Consider the following 6,460-nt stretch of genomic DNA (forward strand, 5'->3'; position numbering starts at 1 on the left):
GAAAAATGTGGCATTTGTACTGTCTTTGCTGACCTTGCAACATCCCGCTAACGAAAGACTTCTGAAGTGTAATCAGTGTTCTAATGTAGGAAATGCATCAGTTATTTTGGGCAAACCAGGGTCCACTAACATTAATGTGGTAATGACAAGTTAATCTGCTTTAGTGATTTTTGTTAAACAATAATTACTAAACAAGACATTAGGGAGAACACTCCTATGCTTCGAAGTAGTAATGAGATTGCATACATACAGCTAATAGGGAGGTGGAGCCTTCATTTAACATTACATCTGAAAGATGGAAGTTTTGACAGTGTGATATACCTTCAGTGCTGCGCTAATATGTCAGCTTTGATATTGTGCTCGAGTCTATGAAACAGGAACTGAGCATTCAACCTTGCAGTTGGGATCTTGAATATAGGCGTTGGGAAGTCAAGTTGAGGCTGTACTGGACAGTAGTTAGGCCACTTTTGGAATATTGTGTACAATTCTGGTCTCCCTCCTATCAGAAGGATGTTATGAAACTTGGAAAGGTTCAAAAAGATTTATAAGGATGGTGCCAGGGTTGGAGGATTTGAGCTATAGGGAGAGACTGAATGGGCTGGGGCTGTTTTCCCTGGAGTACCAGAGGCTGGGGGGTAATGTTTTAGAGGTTTATAAAATCATGAGAGGCGTTGATAGGGTAAATAGACAAGGTCTTTTCCCTGGGGTGAGAGAATGCCAGAAAAAGAGGGCATAGGTTTAAGGTGAGAGGGGAAAAATTTAAAAAGGACTGAAGGGGCAACTTTTTCACACAGAAGGTGGTGCATGTATGAAATGAGCTGCCAGAAGAAGTGGTGGAGGCTGGTACAATTACAACATTTAAAAGTCATCTGGAGGGTATATGAGTAAGAAGTGTTTAGAGGGATATGGGCCAAGTGCTGACCAATGGAACTAGATTAGATTAGGATATCTGGTCAGCATGGACAAGTTGAACTGAATGGTTTGTGTCCATGCTGTACATCTTCACGACTCTTTGACTTTTTTAATGCAGAGGCTAGAATGTTACCTTTGAACTTTGGTCAATATTGATGAGCATAAACATATTCAACAGGTTTGATAAATTTAACACAGAGGGTGCCTAACTGATTTCAAATCAAGGAACAAAAAATCTCTTTCCTGATTTCAGTATCAAAATGTCATTTTTAAAACAGGCCAGTTATTGAACTCATTGTATTTCAAGGTCTGGAATTTCCACTTGTTTTTGCTAATTTCCTTTTGGAATATTTGGCCAAAACTTGTGCAACCACTACAAAAGATCCCAAACTTTTAAGCATAGGTTACATTCAGTAAGCTTTAAGTTTCTGCAATTTGTACTACTTTACTAAACAGGAAGCTGAGCTTAATCCAGGTCAACACTGCAGGAACTATGGTTTCCACTTAACCATGACTGAAGCTCTGTTTCACTCTCCCACCAATAGCAAAACCTGCCTGATTAAATCAGAAGGTCGAAGGAGCTAATGTGGAATTCTCAACAGCAGCCAGTGGATGTCAATTAGGCTCCTTAATGAACTAATTGACACTCACTACCTCTGAGCCCATCAAGTTTGAGTAGTGGCTCAGTGATTAAATGGGAGCTTGTTGGGACAACTGTTTAACTTTGAATTTAGGGGATTTAAAAAATTTTGTGGTGCTTCTGTCCTACCTTTAAGTCTGAAGGCCCAGGTTCAAGCCTGACCTACTCCAAACATGTATTGGAACATGTCTAAACAGGCTGATGAAAAATATCCATAACTTTAAATTTAAATTCTCTAACAGTGAGAGGGAGGGGTCTTATAGCACAGAGGCAGTGTCCTTCCCTTTGTACCACAAAATTAAAGTTCAACTCCTGCCTGTCCTGGAAGTGTGTTTGAACAGGTTGATTAAAATAATGACAGCCTTTTAGAGTTTGCATGGGGTCATGTCGCACAAGCATAATGTCCATATCTTTGGGTGAAAAGATCTGGATTCAAGTGTCACCTGCTCCATAGGTGTGTCATAGCGTATCTAACTGGATTGCTTAAAAGTATCTCGAAGTTGAACTTATGTTTTTGCAGTTTATGTATTAAGAAGGACAGATTGGTGTGACTTCACTTTTTTAAGAATTGGCTTTAATAGACTTGGTGCAAGGAAGATTGTGAATTTGTATGTATTTTTAATGAGCTTTACAAATTCTTGCAGTGAAATGAGAGATGTTTATTGCATTTTAAAAAATCTGTGCTGTACATCTCTATGACTCTATGATAACAGAGTCCAACCTAATTTGGTTCCACTTGCCAGGACCCGGCCCATATCCCTCCAAACCCTTCCCATTCATATACCCATCCGAATGCCTCTTAAATGTTGCAATTGTACCAAACTCCACCATTTCCTCTGGCAGCTCATTCCATACACGTACCACCCTCTGCATGAAAAAGTTTCCCCTTAGGTCTCTTTTATATTTTTCCCCTCTCACCCTAAACCTATGCCCACTAGTTCTAGACTCCCCCACCCCAGGGAAAAGACTTTGTCTACTAATTCTATCCATGCCCCTCATGATTTTATAAATCTCTATAAGGTCACCCCTCAGCCGCCGATGCTCCAGGAAAAACAGCCCCAGCCTATTCAACCTTTCCCTATAGCTCAAATCCTCTGACCCTAGCAACATCCTTGTAAATGTTTTCTGAACCTTTTCAACCTTCACAACATCCTTCCGTTAGGATGGAGACCAGAATTGCATGCAATGTTCCAACAGTGGCCTAACCAATGTCCTGTACAGCCGCAATGTGACCTCCCAACTCTTATACTCGATACTCTGATCAATAAAGGAAAGCATACCAAATGCCACCTTCTACCTGTGACTCTACTTTCAAGGAGCTATGAAGCTGCACTCCAAGATCTTTTTGTTTAGCAACACTCACTAGGACCTTACCATTACATGTGTAAATCCTGCTAAGATTTGCTTTCTCAAAATGCTGCATTCCCAAAATGCAGCACTTCGCATTTATCCAAATTAAATTAGATGTTGTCTAGTGACAGAGGTCCAGGGACGCGCAGAGAGAAACAGAAAAGTCCAGATGTTAGTCAGTCAGTGGGTAGGTACGAGAAAAAACCTGCTGGATCATGAGTTTACAGAAACTCATGATTGCTCTGATGTTAAAGTGAATTAGTTTGCAGTTGTTTTTGGATGATCTCAGTGGGGATACCAGCTGAAGGAAAAAAGCTTCTGGTAAATGTGCAGAAATTCACTGGAAGGAAATAGGGTGTGGCAGTAACAATTGGTGCAAAAACCTTACTGTGAATGTATTAGTAGTTCTTTACTGGCATTTTTGCTATTTTTGAGGATACTGCTGGATTTGTGGGTACGCAGAGACTGTAACAGATCAAGAAGATAGCTCACCACCACCTTCACAAGGACAACTGCAGACGGGCAATAATGGCCAGTAACCCACATGCCATGAAGAATTTTTTTAAAAAACATACCGTGAATTTAAATTTTCAAGTGATGTCTATAGGAAAATCATGCCAACATTTTGAGCTAGGCAGTAAGGGAGGGAGCTGTTGTATTGCAGTGGTACTGTCCCTGCCTATGGATTGAGAAGCCTAGGTTCAAGTCCCACCTGCTTCCAATGTATGTAATAACCTCTCTAAACAGGTTGATTAGAAAAATAGGCTAAATAAAAATAAATCTTTGAGTTGAGCTGACGTTGAGAGCTGAAATACAGTTTGCATGTGCAGAATACACTTAATCCATTATTCAAATTTTGTTGTAGCAGATTGCTGTGCTGTTAATAGTCAAAACTTGATTCTAAATCTAATTATTTCTGAATTTGATCTGGAAAACCTCACTGCAGTAATATCTTGGAATTTAATTTAATAGATCCTGTAAATGCATTTAATTTCAGCCAAACCTGATCTGGAACTTTTGGAACTTCTTATTTTGCCTGTGTACAGGATGCTTTAGTCTTTAAATAATCTATAATTGACCCAGAGGTGCTCAAATGTGAAAATGAGTGAAAACTGTAGACTGTAGAACGGAAGTACTGAAATAAATATTTCAAATTTATTCATTGCCAAGTGCATTACAGGGTCAAAGCAGAAAGCAACAACTTTAGCGGAATTGGACCTTTTATTTTTCAATTTTAACACATACATTTTGTCAATGAAAAGTTTTGAAAAAGCATTATTTTTAGCTGTAATTCAGGCTTGCTCAAGTATTTTTTTTTGATAGATTGGAAAACGAGGTAATTTTTAAAGTTTCAAACATTTAAAATGAAAGAGAAAATACTGAAGCCAAATTTTGCCCACATGTAAAATTATTGCTGTTTTTTTCCTGCAATCCCTATTCTAGCAGTTACTCAATACTCAAATAAATGATGTGGTCTTGTCTCTTTGTTGCCAGCCTAATCAAATATGCTTTCATCTTTTGTTTTCCAGTCATCTCTTAGACTTACAGTTGAGTGCTCCACAGATCAACCACACTTGTCACCTTTCGCTTCGTGGTTTTAGCCTTTTAGTAAAATTCCAACCTATTAAAACCATTATAAATACTTTGGTTCTCTCTTTCATTTATATCTGGGCAATAAAAGGGTAACATAATGATGCTAGCTGATGCGACTAATGTTATTTGTACATGACAATCTTAAGGCAATTCATGTATTTTGTAGAAATATGAGTTGGCATCTATTGTGCTAACCTCAGCTTTCTGGCTAAAAGGGGCAGTCAGGCTTTTATAACTACATTTACCTCCAGTAAAATAAGAAGCAAAGCATTTTGTGACTTGCAGAAAGTTTAAAAAATGAATCAAATATTTCATTATGTTGTATTAAAAGGCACTAAAATTATTTATCCTTTTGCAATATATATATAGTGTTACTCAATTGCTTTATCATCAATATGAAGTAGAAATGTGGATATGTTTCACTTATTTGCCTTCTAGCCAGATAGTTGCAGTATTATTCTGAATTTAGATCAGCTCTGCTGGAAACGATAGTTACCTTTTACCAAATATTTAAACAAATTATTACATTGTTATTGGCGCTGCAAAACAGGTCTTGAAATTAATTTGAAGCAATATTTTTGCCAATTTAGTTTGTCAGTTACAGTTAACTAATAATTTTGGAATAAATACAGGAACAAGTAAGGGCCTTATCAGTATGAAGAAAATATATTTCTGCTGTAATGCACTCTCGGCATCTTGTCTGCAAATCTCTCCTGACTCACCCACAACTAGCCCCACCCAAAAGCTACATTTCTGACCTTGCATGCTAGCCAGAAGATACTGGCCCAAAGGCCATCCAACATTTCTATGCATTTGGCTAATTTGTATGTGCCCTTTGAGTTATTGAATGATGGAAGCACAGGGGGAGTGTGATGGCCAACAGTATCACTCATTATTATCCTGGAGATAGGAGCATAAGTACTAGTTAGTTTAAATAAATTTCTTGGAAATGGGCCCAGAGCCCTCATTTCAATGTTGAAATCAGTCCTACAGTTAATGGAGCTGGATACCAGCCAAAATAAAGCTCTGGAGAATATAATAGTGCTCAAAGTACACACACAAATCATGCACCATTTCATCGCTAAATTCATTTTTTGTTGCACCTTTTTAACATCCATATCATTTGAAGAACTTGGACTGATCTTGAACTCCTGTTCCAAATCTGAATTTAACTGGTTGTTCAAATTGCCTTTGAATTATTGATGACTTCCACTCTTTTAACAATATAGATATTTGAAGCTGCAACCCATTTTATATCCTGTTCCCTTTTAATCTCCATGAAGTGAAACCGGTGGCTGGCTTGAACCTACCCTATTCCCGCTGGGTTGTCAAACTTCATGCATAAGAATAAGAAATCAAATTATCTACTGTCATACTATTCTATGTATAAAATGTACTATTTTTATTCACAAAATAAGCTCAGAACTCTTGTATTGGTTGTAATCTTTGATGGGCCTGACTGACATGGGCTATGATGTGAAATGTGGCAGAATCGCATGGGAAGCCAGTCAAGTCTATCTTGATATTGGGAGAAACCTGCTGCATCTCTTATTTATCTGCTGAGTGGCGAGGCGAGTCCAGTTGAGGAACTTTATAGCTTCTTAAATGCACAAATCATCTCATTAATATTCAGCTTCTTATCTTATCAAATGTGTCAAATAAGCCAGACACTGAGAATTCTCGACAGGGACGTCAAGGGGCTGAATACTTCAGGTAACTGCTAGCTTCCTTCAGTCTCCATATTGTTCAACACCAAACAACAACTCAGGTAGATTTAATGAGCATCAACCGCAGGTAGCTCTCGTCAGTGGACATTGACTCCTGACATTTGACAACCTTTCACAATCCTCACTGTTTCTCTCCAATCCACTTATAGACTGCTTTCCAGGACATAACAGTAACTAATATTGAAAGACTGTGGTAAGGACACAGTGCACCCAGCTTACAATTTGGACCAGGCTTTCT

The sequence above is a fragment of the Chiloscyllium punctatum genome, chromosome 20, assembly GCF_047496795.1.
Source record: "Chiloscyllium punctatum isolate Juve2018m chromosome 20, sChiPun1.3, whole genome shotgun sequence".
NCBI lineage: Eukaryota > Metazoa > Chordata > Chondrichthyes > Orectolobiformes > Hemiscylliidae > Chiloscyllium > Chiloscyllium punctatum.